This window comes from Lepisosteus platostomus, chromosome 7, assembly GCF_059453375.1.
Source record: "Lepisosteus platostomus isolate fLepPlt1 chromosome 7, fLepPlt1.hap1, whole genome shotgun sequence".
Classification (NCBI taxonomy): Eukaryota; Metazoa; Chordata; class Actinopteri; order Semionotiformes; family Lepisosteidae; genus Lepisosteus; species Lepisosteus platostomus.
In genome coordinates, this window is record NC_142617.1 from 159,520 (window position 1) to 180,942 (window position 21,423).

Sequence of the window (21,423 nt, forward strand, 5' to 3'; positions counted from 1 at the left end):
TAGAACAACAAAAAATAAACACATTCATTCATGTTTATATACCTATAAAAGTGTTTTAGATAGAGAAAATTACTAGAGTATAAAAAGTGTTTTAGCCTTAGTTTGTAGTTGCCTAAAAATACATCAAAATGTTTTCTTTATAACTGATAGATTTATGAAGACACCATGGATATGTTATTAAACTTCTTGAAATGCTACAAGACTGATTTCAAATACATTGAAAGAAACAATTTAATTTCTTATCAAGAAAAACAGTTTTAGCTTTACATAATTTGTTACTGAGCTTGAAGTATAAATAAATATATGTTCTTGACATAATTTCCTTACCACATCTAATTAATATACCAGCATATCAAATATCTTCATTTACAATAGCTTCCTTAGTATAGCTTGTTTCACATTTTAATTCTTATACTGTATTTTTCATATTTTAATTTTAAAAAATCAATTATTTCAAAAGCACAAACATAATTATCTGCAATCACAAAGTTTTTTTTCTGTATGTTGTGGGTGTTTTTCTGTAATCCTATTTAATGACTTTTAAATTTCTGAAATTAATTACAAAATCATTGTTGATGATTATTTTACTCATTTTCAACATTAAATGTTCCTTATATCCTTTAATTCAATGTTGTATATGTAATCAATATTTTATATTTATGTCTGCACAATAGCTAATAGCTAATAGCTAGTATTACAAAGCAAAAAAGAAAATGCTTATTGTTTATTGAAAAAAATTATGTTAGCAAATGTTTTAATTGCTTTAATAAACGTATTAAACACATTATTTTATAAAAAAATAGCATATTTAGGAACTGTTTTGTCAAAGATAAAAGTTCTGTATATTTGCCAAATACATGAATAATGAAAATAGTATTTTCATGTGTAAAATACGGTAATGATACATAATTACAAATTATCCAGTATAGTTTAAGATTTTTCCCTTATCTTATAAGATAAATCTTATACTTTATCTTTCTTCTACATCAGAAAACTGATTATTTTACATGAATCTTTCAAAAAAGTAACTTCATATAAAATATTTATCAAGATAATGTAAGCATTTAATGTGAAAAACTAAAAATATCACACTTAAAGAAATGAAAAATAAATGCAATTTTCAATTTTATTTTTGAGTTCTGAAAATGGGTTTTGTTAAAAGAAAAGGAAATATTCAGAAATCTAAACATTGATACATACACAATTAAATACATAATGAATGTCCCACATAAAAGAACTACTTAGCTAAATATATCTAAGCTATTTAAATCTACATACAAAAAACTGAAGCCTATAAATAGTGGGCATGTAGCATGATAAGTATATCAACATTTGTGCTGAACAGAAAAGGAATAGCAAAATTAAGAACTGGACATACCAATGCTGATTTTTTTTCACTCTTCCCAAGTGTTATGAATTATAGTTGGGAAAATGTCTTGCACAAGGGCATGGTGACTCAATCTGGTTTTAAAAAAGAGGTCTGTTGGTATAAGGCAAGGCTGAGAAGATGTGTACAACAGCATGTGTCATTTTAAGGATCAGAATGTGTGTTTTTAACTTCAGAAGAGCAGCAAAGAAGCAGAGACTGTTCGATCTTGGGTTCTGGTGACATCATGAATAAGAAAGACCAGGGCCTTTGATTGCAGCAGACAGGAATGCTCAGAGCCCTGGCCGCCACACGCAGAGTGCCACCCTGGTGGGAACAAAGGCTGAAAATGGAGTCAGAGACCGTGCAAGCTCAATGTCTAAGCCTTTCCTGTGAATTGTTCCACCCCAGACGAGTGATACCCAATTGTGTTTTCAGAGATCTGAGGAAGCCAACACAAGCATACAGCTTAGCTTGCTGCCATGCAAACAAACATGAATGCAGTAAAACATATAGCGGCACACAACACCTTAATGACATTCAGAATATCAATTCTGCATGCTGGTGAATAAACGATGCCACACTTTACAAGAAAAGCAAATGACAGAAATAAACAATCACAAACAATAAAAAGAATTAAGCAGCTTTACTGTATATATGACCCCATCCAGCCTTTCACAAGTCAATATTCACTATCATTGTCTCAAAAGAAGTGAAATCCAGTTGTGTTTCATTCCACATAATGGGATTTCAGGTAACGCAATGCCACATTAACCAAACAGCAGCTCTCCCACAAACTGGTTCAGTAAAACAGCAAGAAGTATCTACAGAGGTATTTTTTATTTAAGCATTATTATATTATTTAACATTTTATATGTAATCTATGAAATGTATTAACCCTTTTTACAAGTCCATTCATCCTGCACTTTTTGTGTCACAAAGGTCTTTGTGTATTTTTCTTCAACTTAACTGCCATGAAGCCTGGGGTATAATTGCTTGGTCTGTTGCTAGAGTGAAGCTGTTCTATCCTTATCTTATCTTTAACTGGTCAAAGATGAAAACTGTAAAATCCCACAGGTAACCACAAGAAAAAAAAATCAGAGTTCCCCTTTTTTTCTACTTGCAAAGAAATGAATTAGTTATACTTCTAATGTATGGTTACGTGATACTGAAAATGCAGTTGCACTCTTATTATGCAGAAACGGAATAAATAACATAGTATAAGATGACATCTAATGTTTCTAAATGTATTAATATATAATGTGCAATAAATATACACCATGAAAATGAACTCAGTACATTCATGATCAATCGAATGAGTACAAACACAAATGCTACCAAATAAAGATAAATAAACAGTAAAAAAGTAATAATAAAATTAAAGTCTGTGATTTAGGAAACCAGATATACAGTATCATTGATAGATCCTGTCTGTTGAATGAATTACATTTACATGTATGTCAGAACTTGAAAATGAGCTCTCTGAATAGGATTACCTTATTACCTCATAACCCATGGGACACTTTGAGATATGATGGAGCTTTACATTTTCCATTATAGGGAAAGATATTAATATGTAAATTATTACAGATTTGCCAAGACTAATCTGATGTTTAATTGCAGCGCATGACAATGAGGTACACCCATCAGATGTGATCGGAGGAGAAAGATCAAATTAGTGAGTTATTTTGAAAAACAAGAAAATATAAATGGCTACTTTCAACTATTTTTGTCAAGGAGTTAAAAATAATAATTAGTTAAAGGAAAATGTACCCATCCTGTCTCAAAGTATCCTGGAAACAATAAAGTGATAAGATCATCATATATTTAGCAATTACAGTAGTGATGTAAAATAGGTACAGTGCAGTCTGATATTTTATTATATCATCATATGTTCTTACAGATTTTGTCTCCGAAATCAATCTACTGTATATTATTCTCCTAGAATAAACAATTCATTTCATTTGTCTTGTAAAGTGTGTTTCATTCATCTTTAAGTCCCCCTCTATAATTTGACTACTACTGTTTTCTTTCAAATTGGTTTGATGAATTCAAATTACATCTTGGAAGAGGTTATGGTTTTGGGGACTTTTTCATCTTTTCAATAATTAGATGTTTTTGTGTTTTGTATACCGCATTTTTTTTAAAGACTTATAAAATACAATAAATGCAATTGTGAAAAGAAACCTAAAATATTGTACCTATCATAGCTGTTGAACTAATATTTACATGACAATATTTACAATGAATATCAATACAGTGCTAGCAGCTGTAAAGACAGTTGCTGCTATATTTTGCAATATTATACCTTTATACATAATCCAACGTAACACCGCAGTGTTTTCCACAAATACAATAATAGAAATATTCCATAAGTAAATGTGACTAAATTTTCCATTCAAACCACAAAACTAGTTTGGATGCTTTTTAAAAAAAAATCAGGTGTTATCTGCAGCAGCCAGAGTCCTGGAATCTATACAGAGACTATCCATCACATTTCTGTCTTAATTGAATGACACCAGAATGAGATCGATAAAACGTAACAAGAGACAGCTTTGCATTTCCACACTCTCTAATTCTGCCTCGCTCCCACTCCAGCCCTCAACGTGACCAGCAAGCACAAAGAGAGGCCCGATGTACGAAGTGCCCGTTATGAGCCACATGTCCACAAAATAGCAGCAATCTCAAAATGCTGGGATCAAAATCAATAAAAAGCAAGAGTTGCACATTTTCTCCATAAAAGCCATTTAAAAGACACACAGAAAGACACACTCACTGGCTATCTAACATACATTTTAGAAGAGAGATCATTCAGGAATATATCCAGCTCAATGCACAGACCAAGTATGGACCCCCCCTTCATGTCTTCACTTAATGTTTTTTTTCCTTTTTCACTGAGTGACAAGCATTTCATTTGACCTCCATGCTGAAATCTGCACATTATACAATAAAGCCCAGACCAGCTGCGATTTCCTTATGAGCTGAATGCTGAAATCTCTTGATGCATTATTTATAACTTCATCACTGCCTAAAAAGCAAAGGTTGACACTGTTGTGAGTCGTTGCTTTTTCCTCCTAAAACAGACTGGCCTTCAGCAGTCCTTGATTACAAAGTGCAGTGAGGCACAAACAACATGCTCTCTGCTGTCCAAACCCATTTCTTTACCTTCCTCACAACATTCAGCTTCAGTAATATAAGAGTACAGACAGCATACTGTACTTTTCTACCTTAACTGGTAACTGTCTTTAATTATAGTAATTTGGTTTTATTAAAATGAAAAATTAATAGCATACTGTGTCATTTCTAGCATATTTAATTTTTGTGTGATATCCAATTTTTCAACTTGTATGTTTATAAAAAAATTAAATGTAATTAATGAAATGCCTCAATTTCCCTTCGGGATCAATAAAGTCTTATCTTATTTCAAACAACAACAATAATTATAACAACATGCTTTGGTTTTCCAGTTAGCAATATCTCACATTTCAGTAAATTATGGAGTAAGACCTTTGTAAATATGAACAAAATACGAAATGAATATACTGTATATATATATAAAAATCAAATGTGAGAGAAATATATAGTGTCATACTGATACTCTATAATACTACAACAGCTCCACTGCAGCACTTCAGATGGAAGAACCATCCTGGGCATCTGTCACGGACTCCAGTCCTGTTCACCGTGATCATTTCAAAACATCAATGTGTTCCTCTGCATGAAGAAAGCCTGCTCACAATCATCTTTATTCACTGAATATCCCTTGTAATTTTGCCTGTGACATAGTCCTACTGGCTGACTGTGTGACACAAGAGCACCACAAGTCTATAAATATTTTCTACAGTCATATTTAAATCATATGTGTTGTTTTTTGAGGGAATTGGCACTGTACCAGATGAATGCTATCACCGCTCCCTATCTGCCTGTCTCAGAGCTCTACATGATTAGCATGCAGTGCATGAGCATTGGGCACCATGGATGCTGAGAACAGAACCACATCAGTTACAAGACATTTGAGCTCATATCACAGCCCTCTCCCAAAAGGTCTGTCTGATCCACCAGGACAGAAGAATGCTGTATTTCTGAATCTTCAGATGAGATATGAAGCTGCTAAAGTGAAATACTATATATAGAATATATTTTTTGTTAAATAGAAACATTACATTTTTACATATACATCTATGTTCAATATATAATATGCACAGATTAAATGCTCTTCTTAACAGAAATATTTTTAAAAGTCCTTGTAAAAGCAAAATAAAAACATACCACCCACCTTGTCAAATGATGGGATTACAGAATCTCCATGGAAAACTCATAATATCTCAAAGATTTTAATTCAATATAAAACAGAACAAACCCTGACTGCCTGCAGAAAAAAATATGCAAATACAGTTTGATCAAACTTACAACACACTCAGATTCACAAAACCTACATCCCACTGCTTTGCAAACAAATGTGCTCCTAATGTCTTTGTTTTTTTTGTGATGCACAACAAAAGAATACTCCATTTAACAGAAAACACAAAGAGACAATAAAGCTTTTAATTACCTGAAATGAAGTAAATACTGTATTTACATAACAAAATACAACAAGTTGCTAACAAAAGATACTAATCATCGGACTGAAGTTGCGCCTTAGCTGAAATAACTTATGTTTACAAATATTTAACTGCATCAACATTCCTCCCATCTGGTTTTTAAAATACCTGTTTATTAAAAGCTGAGGGGTGACTTACTGTAAGCGCAGTAGCACTGTTTTAAGCTGCTTTTTACAGCTACTGGGGCAAAAAATCTGAGAAATGAATTCAACAGTTTTATAGCTGAAATCCATAAAGCTAAATAAACTTTCAAGGCAATAGAGACAGTCTAATCATGGGGAGACAGCACTCTGCTCATCAGGTACTTCTCACCGTCTGCAGGAAAGTGCGCAGGGAGCAGCAGCTCTCAGTGATCTGTTCTTATTTAACGAACACTGCAATGGGCATAATGAAACAAACTGAAAAACACATTAAAACACATTTCCAACTAGAAAAATACAAAATTAAAGCAAATATTTCAAAATAAAAGCTTTTTTAAATGCAATATACATCTAGTTTTATTAACTGTTGACCACTGTTATCCTCACCAGGGATATTGGACTAAAATTGATGGATTAATTAAATTTATACCCCTTTGTACTTAAAATGACAAAATTTCAATGTTGCACCAATATGATTATGTTTAATTATTTCCCCAAGTGATCAGTGTTGCAGAATAAGACATCTATAATAAATATATAACTATAATAAATTAACAATTTGTTTGAACAGAATGGCACAGTAAACCACAGAATAGAACTAAGACAAATTAATATTTGCCTAATGGAATTTACTGTAAGTAAATGAAGGAAGTTGCCAGATTTGTTGAAATTATCAATTTCATATCTAATTTCAGAAACCCGCTAAAGTGAACAGTGACAGATATACATACACCTTGTCTCGGAATGATGGGTTTTACAGTATTAATTTGCATAATAGAAACCTTCCAGATCCTTTAATCTCTGTGAATTTAAGAAGCGTGGAAAACAAACTGCTGTTAACACCCTAATTTAAAAACTGCAAAAAGTTAATTTAATTAACGGAGAGCTAAATTATTCAGAAACATGAAATAACCTTTTTCTTTCTGATAATATATGTTAATTTCTTTTTATAGAACAGATGTGAATAATTTCAAACTATTACAGACTTATCTTTGAAAAGACTCATTAAATATTGCTAAATATTTTTTTTATCATGTTTCTGAACATTTTTGCAAATTTTTTATTACTGTGTTAATTCTTACCTTTGTGATTTTTAAAATATCACATTCATGGTAAAAATTAAATGAAGCTGTACAAATGAACATATACATAAAAACTTTAACAACATCAGAAACAAAAATGAGACCATTTATGGCATATAAGTATTTTCAAATAAGGAAACAAATAGTCTTGGGGTTGGATTGTTGGATTAAGAAAGGGTGTAAGTAAACAGACATAAAAATGTAGCTATAAAACAAGAAAATAAATACCGACAAAATAATGGTAATTTCATCCAGTCCTAAAACCACAAGTTAACGAAGAGTTTATAAAGAATCATCAAAATATGTTACCATTTCATTTATAGTGGCATTTAATCTTTTAAGTTTCTCACAGTTAAATGCAAATTAGTTGATTTTTTTGGATATAAATTTATATGCTATATACATATGCTTGTCCATTTTTTCCTTGCCATAGTAGACATTTTTTTAGTCAGGTTATTGACCACTAGCTTATTTACCTATTTAGTTTTGGATTTGTAATATAAATTTCAATTTCAAAGAAAATTTTCTACCGGGAAAGAATCGGCACAAGTGCTGAGCAACTGGATAATGGGTTTTTGTTGTGCAAATGCTGTCATCATGGAACAGTTGGAGAAGAGTCCGTATGCATGGTGCTTAACACACAATCAGGCAGCATAATTTAATCCTACAGAACAAGAATTGTCTGCATTTGTTTCATCTACAAAAGTAATTATGCACGATATATCCGCCGAGACAAATCGCATTTACAGGGACCTCCTGCTGCTGGCAGGCGGAAGCGCATGAAGTCAGAAGCAGCTTTATAAAGCTATAAATTCTGATCGTTTTCACAGTGATGCACTGTGAAGTTCATTCACAAGGTGTAGCACTTACTGAGGGAGAGGTGGGATATGTTAGGCAAAGGTTAGCAATCGAATGAAACAAGAGCACCTGAACATCAGGAGCATGTCTAGACAATCAGTACTACTTTGTACACTGCCAGGACAGAAGAGATACTCAGTTGCTTAACCCTCCATCAGCACATAATGGTTGTATTTAAGACAAATGAATCTTAAAAACAAAGTAAAATAGAATGATGCAATATGCGATAGATTGTATCATTCAAGACTATGCACTTCAAACACTATATAAGTTATTAATTTCGATAAAATACAAGTGATGGTAAAACACAATACTATATTACTATGTCTGTAGCAAGCAACGTGATATTATTAAGAGATTTGCTCACAAAAGCCTGTTTAAGCTAAGTATAGTAAAATGTCATTCACTAATGCATCTTGCGATTAAACTGAAAGATTTATGTGCAGTTTAAAATTGTATATGCTTCTACACTTAGATGCATTTTCTCTTTTTTAAATTGAAACTTGTTATTCTAAGATACTTTTGCAGTACTATCTCATGTTATTGTCTACCATATTTGAAACAAATCAAGAACTAGTTCATCATTACAAAAAACAACATTTAAAAGTAACAATTTTCATAATAAATTGCACTGCTTTATATAACCCAAAAATCAGACTTCTATTATTTCCAGAAAACAAAAATTTATAAAAAAGAGAAAGAGAAGACAAAAGAAGAAGAATTAGGCAAATGAACAGATTATTAATGTAGACAATTCTAGCCAGAACCACAGAAAGAGCAGAGTGCCCAGCAGTGCTCTGAGAGGCAGAGGAGAGCTCTCAGGAGGGAGAAGGCAGGACAGCCTTTGTGCTGACTGCAGGAATGTGCTTGCTTTTCATTGCTTTCTTTGTGTCTGCTCCTCTGGCCCTCACAGGCACTGTCTTAAGCCATGCAGGGTCAGGGCAGACACAGAGCTTCATTCATGGACAGATCAAGTTTATGTGAGAATCCGCTCCTCCTTTGCCCTCAATTTCCATATGAATTGTTAATAAAATCTCAGCCTGAAAGTGCATGATCCCATCAGCAGGGAAGTCATGCAGAGAAACTTTGGCTAAAAAATACTTTATCTCTTGTATTCTTCCTTGCTGCTGCATTCGTGGGAAATGGATTCAGCAAAACTACTACCCCCCTGCATGCACAGACAGCCGTCCTCCCGCCCCTCCCACTCTGAACCCCAACTCCAAAATGGACACCCACACCTGGTCGCCGCCTAGATCAGGAGAGCAGCTTGAGAAAGAAAGCACATATGCAAGCTGACACAATAGACACCTGGCAGGCGGCACTGTGTCTGCATTGCTGCAAAACTCTCCTAGAGTGCACGATTTTACCCAAGCGAGCACTAAAGATGGAAATGTATAATTGTCAGAAGTAACCATAAACTTTCAGTCCATTTACCTCTTCCATACAATAAATACTGTAGTACCGAAAAATATAAGAAAGCAGCAGATAAATAAAAGAAAAGAGAAAAAGGAAGGAAGGAAATAACAGATCGCCCTACCCTAATTACCCCTCTATAGGCTCACAGGGCTGGGTGGCGACCTTGCTGTGGCGCCTCGCGTGCATCTCCTGACCCCGCCACACGCTATCTGGGCCTCTTGTTTCTCCCGGCTTTAGCTCCTCGTAAACTGTTTTAATATCGAACGCTTTTCAGAGGGATGGGCTGATGAATGAAAACATGAAATTTCTGCTTGCCCTTTAAGGTAGGCTTAAAGAGGTGCAGGCGATCAATTAAGAGGGGGGAAAAAGAAAAGCAGCTAAACAGAAAAGGAAATGAGGCTGGAACCCAGAGGACAGGCAGAGAGAGAGAGGGCAGGGGAGCATAGGAGAGGGAGGGATGTCAGAGTCCTCCACTTTGGCCACGGGCGACCCAGACCCCCCCGGCCCCCTGCTAAATGATGACTGTTAGGTGCAAAACTGACTCAAAACTATTTGCTCAAGACAGCAATTTTAAGTTCCCGCTCATTGAAAGGTTTAGCAGGATACCTGGAGAGATCAACAATTTAAGACCTAGAGACCAGAAACCCAGAATCAAAAATACCCAGTCAGCTTATTTCAAGGTTCAGGAAATGCAGACTTTCTAATCATGTAGGCGTATGTAGGCGTGTTTGTATTCCTGATCTCTGGGTAAGTACTCTGGGTAAGTAGTATTTGAGAGTTTGAAGTTTTGGCAAAACGGCAAAGTGGTAAAATAATAACATCTTCATTTTAATCACAACAATCACAACAAATCATACATCAGACAGATAAAAAAATTCTAAGATCTTGGCTGTATTATATGAAATATCTCTTTGGATTTATAGAGAGTTGACTGACCTGCAAAGCAAGTAAACCAAACAGACTGAAACATAATACATTTACATTTTAGCATTTTTTTATATACTCTCATGATGTTTCTAGATAACCGAACCACCCAGAGACCATTCTTAGCTTAAAGCTAAAGTTTTTTTCTTACTTGTTTATTCTTCTATAACATACCCTGCTGATATAGATATAAATGTAAGTTTTTGGATATTGGACAAAAACAGCAACCAAGTAGGTTAATAATTATCATTATTTAAGTATACGAAAACTGTTTTTATTTCTAACAATAATTATATTGGAATCTGTGAAGTCACACTGGAACACAAGTAATGAAAAGGTGACTATACAATGGCTTTTAAAGAGGCACTAACTTGATTTGTGTTGTTACAAAAGTAGATTGGGTTATTAAAAGTATTTCATGTTAAATCTCATTAAGTCCATCAAATACAAAGCGATATAAATTGAGTAGCCTGAGGAAGTTGTTATATACCACATTTCTATATACAGTTACACACTCTACAAGGAATATGAGATACATTGCCGTAAAACAAATGTGTATTTCAGCAGTTTTTTGTAAATGGCACAGAACAAGCTGAAGCATGTTTCCAATTAGTAAAGTACAGGCCTACAGACCTCCCCCTTTGTCCCAGTATAAGTAAAAGAGTCATACAATGCTGAAAAACACATCTGAAGATTATTAATAATCCATATGAAATGGTAATGTAATAAGTCCTTCAATGATCCTGAATGAAACTTTTTTCCAGTTGGGACACATAATTCCAGCTGTAAATCAGTTTTAAAAGTATAGACAAGAAGACTAGATAGAAAAAAGTGATTAAAGCTCCATTCAGAAATTGTTTCATTTAAGTCTCTGCAAACAGGTGATAGGGTATGAGGGATGATTTAATATTAAAAATATATTCTGGTGTAAAAAATAATTATATTAATAAATATACTAACATACTGTATACTGGTATCATGCAGTATCAAAGGTGTGATTTAAAACTATAAAGCAGTTAAGCCAAAAGGCTGCCCATTCATAAGATAGATACTTTATTGATCCCGTGACGGAAATTGCAGAATAAGGTACTAAAACTAAAATTCAGGTTGTAATATTTTTAATTTTTTTTTCTTTCTTCAAAAGTTAAAAGTTAGCATCTATTCTTATACAGTAAAATCCTGTTTCTAAGAGGAGGAGCTAGGAGAACTTAAACCAGCTAGATAAATGCAGTACAAGAGAATGACATCAGCTTTCATTTATAAGATCTATTCTAGGATTATAGTTCAAATTCTGCTCTACACTAGAAGTAGCTAATGCAACAGAAATTCTAGATATGTGTTGTGCACAGTTTACAGTACAAGGGTAGCTTAAAGCGAGAAAGACTGGCATTAAGTGCAGATCCTATTACTGTGTGGTCTGAGGCTTTTAACCCCAGGGTACCACTTCTCATAAGGGCGAGCAATCGGAGCTTAACTCCTGCTCCTGCAGCCTGAGCACCGTTCTGTCCGAGGAACAAGCTGTTTCTGGGCACTGAGGCTCCACAGTAAACAGAGGTTCTGTATCATTGGTGTACAATAACAAAACCGTCAATTTTAAGACCTTAATTTGATTTGATTTTTTGGTACAACACTGAAGATTCTTTCTCTTGGATCAGTGAAATAATGACAGAAATGCTAGTTAAAGAAAATAACAAGTAAAGGAAATCTGCAAAATGTTGCTTTGTAAAAGTAAAAATGCTTTTAATTTATATAAAAATCTTAATAGAAAAATGTTTTCTACTCTTTGCTTTTATTATGCTTTTATTATGTTTTATGTACATTTGTCAGAATTGAGTTTTTTTAATTAGCTTAATACATTTACATCATGTCCACCATTTGTTTTCAGAACAAAAAAATCTATCATAATCATTTTGTCACAATGCCAGGTTACTTATTACTGATCAAAACCATTCTGAATGCATTCTATTAGTCAACAGAAATAATATTGAGTTTGTACTTGTAACAAGACCACAAATTTTGATTTTAGAATTATTTATAAACCCAGTAACACAACACTTTTATTTCCAAAAGTAAATGTATAAAATTATTCACACACAAATGTTAGATAATTTATGCCATCCTGATAATAAAGAGAAGATGTTGCATTTGCAGACAACTATTAAATATCCATGGCGAATCAATAATGCCACCAACCTCAGGCAAAGATGCTGACAACACAATACCTAAACCGTCTTCTCTCATCACAGTTTTAAACATGTGACAACTCAAAGAAGTTAAATCATCTGCACTGCAAAGATAGATAATATGATAGAAATTAAAACTGAGTTTTAACATGAAAAAGAAAGAAACATAGAGATCTCTGCTGTCTGCTCAGACCATCAAGACGTGTGAAGCATCACTATTTAGATTTCACTACCAGATTCAAAACATGCTTGAGATTTATATATTTAATCATTACTTGTTCATTAGTGTGGCGTCACATTATTACACAAAAAACAGTATAACTGAATATATTTATATAAAAAGGCTGATCTATTTACCACAAAACCTTTGTTTTGTTTAGCTCATTTCAGGTTTTTCAAAATTCGATATAACTAAATAAACAAAATTGTTTTGTTTCTAAATACTGAATATAGAAAAACATTATTCAAGATGACAAGTAGATCTAAAACACCTACGGGCATCTTTTCATTAGCTCGTTTTATTTATTTTTGGTGCATAATCCTTTAGCACTCAATAGAAAATTTAATAGGTCCCATGGCCACAGCACCAGACTGGTCAATATGGAACCAGACAACTAATTACTTCACACCCTGCTTTCTCCAGCTGCTGTAGTCTTGATATACACAATAGCAGCAGGCAATATTAAGTTTCCTGCTCTGTCTTTTATTGCTTTTAAACCTGTGTCGCAAGAACTCTTAACCCTGAACACGCACTGCCAAGCTTCTTTTGAGTCTGGTCTGGCAGGGCCTGGTTAACCGTTTCCATTAGCCTTTGCATAATACTCCTCAAGCAGTATCTCCTCTGTGTCCAGATTTTTCACTGTCATTGTATAAACAGTGGACAGAAACACGTGGGACTGTAATAGATTTGTAATAGATTTGAGTGTTACACTCAAATTTGACAAAGTTTATGTGTGTGCAGCAAGATCTAGATATGAGTTTATTTAAAACAAGAAGACAACACAATAATCCAAAGGAATGCAACTGAATAATATTTTGTTTCTAAGCCAACCTCACTCACCAATAATAATATTTCTTTTTCTTTTGTCTTTTAACTGTACAATATTCTTTAATTAAGCTCCCTTTTATTATAAAAATGTATTTATCTCATAAAATAAGATTTTTTCAATACATAAACATTTTAGACTAGGTTGACTATTGAAAAAATGTTATGTCTGATATTATAAAAGAGATGCTTTTCCTCTTACTTGTATTCCTCTCTATACTGTTATGAATTTATGAAACAAACTGCTATTTAATTTCCTTTTAAAAAGGAACTTAAAAATGAAACTGCAAATATCCATTTCAAGACTTTTTAAATAATATAAAGTGGCCCTATATTTATTCCCATGTTGAAACAAAATATTTAAAAAGTAAAGAGGTACAGATTATATAATTGTAAAAGCAACAACTATCTTTAAATAAAGACGCAACTAAGATTATTAAATTCAACCAAGTGTGCATGTTGTTTTTCTTTGACTCCATATAATGAATATTTAAATGTTACAAATGTAATACATATAAATAAATTGGTTTACAATTTAAGCAAATGAGTTTGATTGTAAACTGTAGAGATAATTTACTGGAATTATTGTAATCAGACCACAATGATACAAATAATATATTTTAGAACTCATCGTGTTCATTTCATTAACAAATAACATTTTTTCTGAAATATCCAGTTGATGAAAATTAATACAACCTGAATGATTCTTATTTAAACAAATTTACATTAAAATCAGTATACCATGTTCACTACATTTTAATAAATCCATAATATTAACATATAGCAAACTAAAGCTCAATCAGAAATAATAAAAAACACAATAGATTGTTTTTTCATTTTAAACTTAAACAAAAGAAGAATTTATTGCCTTTTATTTATTTTATATTAATTATGATATTAATTATTAATTATAATAATTAAGTTCCTTTCATTCAGAAAATTTCAGGTTTTTTGGACACAAATTTAAATCCAAATGCATAATTTAAACATTTTTTTCTTAAATATACATATTTTTCTTTATATACGGTATATATACAATAATAACATTTGTGTTTGGAGCTTAATTTCCCAAACAACTGATAAATATTTACACACCTAACTCAACCATGTGAGACTGGGTAATTAGTATTTTAATAAAATGTTATTTATTTTTTTTATTTGTATATTTTTAATCCTTCTAAGGAATGAAAATAATGATGTATTAAAGTAATCCCATATAGCTATTTTGAAAATAACATGCTCAAGTTATCTTGGTCTAACAATTAAAAATATTTAATTTAATTTCGAACGAATATCTCTGATATTGAAAGCAAATTGTACACTGCAATATTTCTACCATCCTGGTATGCTAGGTCATGCTGCCTTCTTCAGTTTGTGTTTAAACAGGCTGGGAGCTACTCAGGCAGCAATGGGCGTCTGTTCTCCTTGACCATGTCTTTGAAGATGGATCTGAACATTCCCTCACCACACCTTCCCTTCTGCCAGAGCTTTTCAAGTGGGCTTCTGCTTGAATTCCTGCCACTGTCACTTGCCTTTGTTAAATAATATTCACTTCATAGTCAGTGCTTTCCTGGGAGATGTCGGTTTACGTTCTCAAAAACATGTTTGCCAGTATGTAATTCTATGGTAGATTCGACCATACTCAATGAGTTCATTAGTACAATTTCAGTTGACACTGTGTCCGGTCTCTGTTAAGTCACAAAATCAAATTTTCTCATCTAAAGAAAAAGTGTCCATAATATTGTGGATCAAACAAATCGCCTAGTCCCCTAACTATCTTGTCTTTATAAACATCATGGCAAGATTTCACTTAAGATGTGTTTGAACACCGTGGTTAAACACATATTAAAAAACATAATTTATTTAAATGCATACGTAAATAATTAAAATATATTACTTGGTAAAATATTTTCTCATTAATCTCTGCTTAAGTAATTAATTTTGACACCCAGCTACCACAAGTTCTTTACACTACCTGAATCTCCCGATAAACAATACCTAGACATTAGATTTTCCTTTCTTGCAATTAAACTTATTTCTGTAATAATTCAATAATTAAAGGACAACTATTTTCCTTCTCATGCTGAATTCAAGAACTATCCAAACAAAACTAGTGGTTAATTAATTATGACAATAAATCATGGAAAAAGTATTTTTAATCACTTCCATTACCATGGTTTGTCTGCTGTAAAACAGCGAGCTCTCTGTAGGTCCCTTCTTACTGAAGTCAAATAGGCTTATAAACCTGCATTTGTGAACAGAGAAGGCATGTAGCAGTCCTGTGCAATCCTTGTGAACAGGCAGTAAGTACCCCTTACCTTGAAAACCATCAATCACCACAACGCAGCTTATGGAAACAATATTATTATCAGAACCAGATTTCATGAATGGAAATAAGGTTGAAATATTAAATGTGGAACACATTTACAGTATGCCAAGATTAATTTAGTGCTTTATAATAAAGAACAGGAGGGGTTTTCCCATGCCCAGAATTTGCAGAAACAGTCCAACGTACACACTGAGAATTTATATTGAGAATTTATATCAAGGTAAAGACATTTAAAAAAGATGTTTATATACATTATATTTATGTTAATGCATGATTTTAACATTGTAAAAGAAAGTTCTTAATTCACATCCTATAATATTACTACTAAAATGGTCTTAAAAAAGTATAGAACTTGACATTTAGCGTGCTTAACCTGACACTGCTTTAATGTGACATTTATCTTAATATGAACTCTAGTATTTAATTCGAATGATTGCATTTATTTGTTTTTATTTTATTGTCTATTTGTCTATGTATTTGGAAATTCTAGAGTGAAAATTCATCTATTCAAAAATGACTAAAATCAAACTAAATACAGTAGAGAACACCCTTGTGCCATTATTGCTATCTAAAAACTAATTCAAACAGAAAATGTAATAATAATGATGATGATGCTGTCTGTCTGACACAAATATGACTTAAAAAGATAGCAGTAATCAAATATAATATAACCTTCATTACAATATTTAATTGCTAATTTTTTTAGGTCTGTATTTATTCATTCTGATTTGCAGCTATTGCCACACAGCTATAGCATAATAAAATTGAGTAGCCCTGTGAATTCTATTCCTAAAAAGACATGTTATGCTGTTCTATAAAATACATATTAGATTTTATTTACAGTCCAGCAATTCATTACATTCATGGGAGGTAAAAATAATAAAACCATGCAACTAATTTTAGTAGGAATACTTTTTTCTAGCGGTGAGATTGAATTAGAATAATTCTAAACAGATTTAATTCTTGTGTGCTTTCCAGTGGACCTTTTTGGAAGTTTTGACATCTTTTAGTTTCAGCAAAGTAAACTGGAAAACCAGTGGGTTTGCCGATTTCACCAAAGGAATATGTGCTCAAAATCTTTTTATGTATGACCCCACACACAGACAAATCACCAGCACTCAGTACCTAATTTGTTGTAGGTTAAAGCTATTGTCAATAAAAGCCCATTCCTTTTGGATAATGGGAAGAGTTAACCCCACTGTGAGCTGTGTAGAGTCATCCTTTGTCTCTTGCTAAATATTTGTCTTTGTCTATTGTGTCTGCAATCCTCCCCTCCCCACCACAAGTCGCTTCTCTGTAAAAACATTTAATAAAGATTATTTCCGATTTCGCTGCCCCTTCATGCCCATCAAAAGGACAACACCAAAGCAGTTAAAAGGGCCCCCACTGCTTTTATGTTGGCCAGAACAAATGTCCTGCAGCTCAGAAACAAGGAGACACGGGCCTCCTACAGCCTGGTAATAGAGAGGAACTTATATCCAACTGATTAGCTAGTTGTAGCAACACAGCACAGACATAGGGATGCAAAGAGAAGATGTATGCTTCATCAGGAGAAGTCACTAAGACATTGCGTTTCCACCTCTCAAGGATGCTTAAACTCTTTTCTTCGCCACAAAGCTTCAGTTTTAATTGCATTACTAAAGGACAAAAAATGTTACGGCAAGTAAATGCAGAAGTGATCGGACGTCATATGGTGGGGTTATGAAACGTAGACTCAGTTCTTTTCTTACGAGTAAAATGGAAAAGCCCAGAGGAACACAAACAAGGATATGTTTTTCAGCTCTACTGTGAATGTGAATTGCAAACCATTTTGTAAAAACCACAGAAAAGCTATGAATAAATCTGAAAACTATGAGCATTCTGTTCCTAGATATTAGAACAAACATGCTTCCATTTTCTAACTCCTTCTTCCAATTCAGTGCTGCAGGGGAGCCAGAGCCTGTTTTAGCAGGCAGCAGGCACAAGAAAAGGTTCACTCTGGACAGAATGCCAGATGCAAACACAGACATGCACAGTTTGATGGAACCATTGGATTAAATGCATTTTAAATATAATTTTAAAAAATAATTGATGCAAAAATGTCTGTTTATTTTTAGAGATTTTAAGATTTTTAGCTAGAGAAATACTAAGTATAAGTAAAAGTCCTATTGTGTGTTACTTGTCTTCCATAAAAAGAAGAAATGCTTAGAAATACATACTTTTCTTTCTACATTGAAAGCATATTATTCCTTGTATTGTCAAACGGCAAAAGAAACTTCATGTTTTTGTTTAGAATTCACAATAATACAAGGAATTGTGTTTTTGTATATAACTAATGAATGTGCTCTTCCCACATTACGATCACTAGTGAGAAATACTTTTGTTGTATTTTGATCTGAAAACATGAATACTCCTCATATTCAAACACCCTGTGAAACTGCACACTCTGGTAATGAGCAAAGCACCAGTGGTGTCCTGTACAATTCAGAATATTCCACGTGCATCAGAAAAAAGAACATTTTCATTTTTAAAATATTTGTCATATATTATTTATAATGCTGATTGAAACATCTCTTTGATATCTGTTATATCAATGTGCCCTTACATTCCAAAATACACAAAATTTTATTTATTTATTCTGTGATTTGAAATTAAGTACTACTAATGGTGTAAAATACTTCAGATGTATAATAATTGTATTATTAGATAATTTAATTGTAATATCAAGAAGCATAACAATGATGAAGATTGTGTTTCTTAATATATTTTTTCAGACAATGTGGACAATGATCTACTGTTTTTACTCATTAACACTTCACAAATTTGTGATCTGTTTGCTAACCCTCAGACCCTTAAAAACTGTCAGCTCAATAAAAGGAACTGTGGACCAGAATGAGCTCAGACACCGGTGTTCTCTGCAGGAGATGCATAGTTTCTCCTGGAATTCACCATTCAAGATTTTTTTATCAAAAGACTATCTGCAACTAAACATTTTATTATGACACAAGTAATTTATTCAAATAATGCCCCAAAGACTACAATAATAAATGCATTAACTAGACGTTATTTTTATTCAGAAACGTTTACAAAATTCCTAAGGTAACACTGAATTCAGGGTTGGCTAAGACTCTTATTCAAGTTAAGATAATACTTGGGAATTTCATTATTCAAGCCCAAAAATGCAACACAGTTAAAACAGATTGCCATTATACATGAAAATAAAAGTAAATAATACAGAATTCAGAGCTCATCAATTGCATTCTAACACAAGCCATTGTTCTACATTGTTGTAAAACCTGCAAATTATTGTTTACATAGATTGTTTGCATTTACAAAATAGAATTAAACTTAATAAAATACAGTTTTTGTATCATTAAATATAAACATTTGTGAGGATATAATGTGGTGAAAAACAACTTACCTTGTCAATGCTCCTTTGACTCCTGTGACTTTCAGAGCAAGGTTAACATCCAGCTGATTCACCTATAAATAAAAACATAACTTTTAAATATTTTAAAAAATTACAAGCATAAAAGTGCAAATCTTGGGAATGTGTGATTACTATGAACAGTTAAAAAGTCGATAGATTTTTTTTTAAATACAGAGAATGATTTTTCAGGCACAGTTTAGAGGTTTTAGACTTTATTTTAGTCTGTATTTGTTTCAAATTAATCTGCCATTTAAAGGTTCAATTAAGGACAAAGACCTACCTATTTTCCCCCTAAAACAGTGTTATTTAAACTGTTCTTGCATTTCTCTAGAAATGACCACTGCACTTCCAGGTGTCCACACGTTTCCTTCACTTGTTTTCATCTTAATGCTCTGTGGTGCTTTTAGACATCCTGTAGTGTCTCATACAGAAGATGTATTAGGAGCAGATAGGAAACAATTCCTCTATCTATATCCTCTTGGAGAGAATTTTTTTTTCTTATATCTCTCATACTAAATCTATCTTTTTACTTACTTATTATGAATTACATTTTAAACCATTTTCTGCTTTGAATTTTAGCCTCTGTGCCATTTTGGACTTCAACAGTGTGAAAGCCCTCAGAGCAGGAAGAGAAGTGGAAGTGACTCAGGATAGCCCTCCTTGCTTTACAATGTGTGTCCAGGGACTGTAACACATACACATCTTGAGAGGCTCATAGATCATGTAATTCAAATTAAACATAAATACAGTCAATACAGTGTTGCCGTGTCTAAGTCCTTTAAAATAGTAAAGCTAATTAGAACATTATATTGTACCAACTAATCTAATAAATTATTTCTCCCACAAATATAAATAAATATTGTCTCATTTTCTCAGAACTGGCCAGTATTTAGTGGTCATATTCTAATTATGTTTATTTTTCACACATTTTTAGTTCCTGGAATAAGTATTCGTACATGTGATTTTGAAATGCATTCCTGAAGCTAAACAATACATTAGTGTGATACAAAGACATTTAAATATTTTATACATGTAGAACTGGTGTAAATATTTTGCAAATACTACCAATGCTTAACAACACTGTTTTAATACAATTAAACTATTTGATATTGTATTTATGAATAATTTTATTTATTCTACACACACACTCATGAAATACAACATTAAAAAAACACAGAAGAGTTATTAGGCTGCAGATCCCCAAAAAGTAATTTTTGTAGTCTGTCTTTGATAGAAATGTTTTTTTTCTTTCTTATATCTCCCATACTGTATATGTATTATTTCTTATTAATTACATTTTAATTTATGTACATGTCACTGGTAAGTCATTTAAAGTTCTACTGTTCTAACTCAGCAGGATCCTAGAGCATAAACTGCAATTTAAACTTTATAACAAAGGTACATTTTATAGCTTTTTCTATATCCAAGCTCTCCTGCCTGTACATGACCTAGCTGTTAACTCAAAAAGCATACTTGCATTGTCCTTTCCCCAAAAGTGTGAGACTGTGTTCAGTTCAGTTTACACTGCTCAGTTCGTTTTACATTACACAGACTAGTGGTGGTACTGTATGTATTTTCCTTCTAAATGGTAAGGACAGCTCTCTATTTTTCCTACCATTTCCCAAAAACCTGATAACAGCAAGTGCAGACAAGCGAGAAACCCATGAATCAAAGATGCAGACAAGGGGGAAAACCCTGTATTTTGACATCAGTGGTCACAGCATTAAAGAATACTTATGTAATTACCTTTAGGAAGTTGAGACAAAAACATTTAATGTAAACAAATTGTCAATAAAATATCAATTACCTTTCTTTCTATATGTTCAATAACTTTGAAAAGGAATAAGCAGTATTTTTCAACACTGGGACAATATTTAGGTGGTTATGAAGATGCTGGTATGTGATTGATCCAAAGTTCCTGCCATTTCTTGAAGGACATCAGAATATAATTTTGAAGTAAATGCTCAGCTCAAATTTCATATTTTTAGTGCATAACTCACAAAGGTGTGAGGGAAAAAGCTGGCTACTATTGTGTGATTTATTGTTTAATTATATTACTGTATTTATAAA

The 21,423-nt window shown here is 32.7% G+C and overlaps 1 long non-coding RNA gene across 1 annotated transcript in view; it reads right to left on the reverse strand.

Moving 5' to 3' along the window:
* The window catches only part of LOC148657696 (uncharacterized), a 78,852-nt gene that overhangs the window by 45,560 nt on the left and 11,869 nt on the right, over positions 1 to 21,423 (reverse strand). The window contains exon 2 of the long non-coding RNA XR_015939965.1: positions 19,345 to 19,406. This is a non-coding gene — a long non-coding RNA (uncharacterized LOC148657696). The remainder of the gene's footprint in view (positions 1 to 19,344; positions 19,407 to 21,423) is intronic.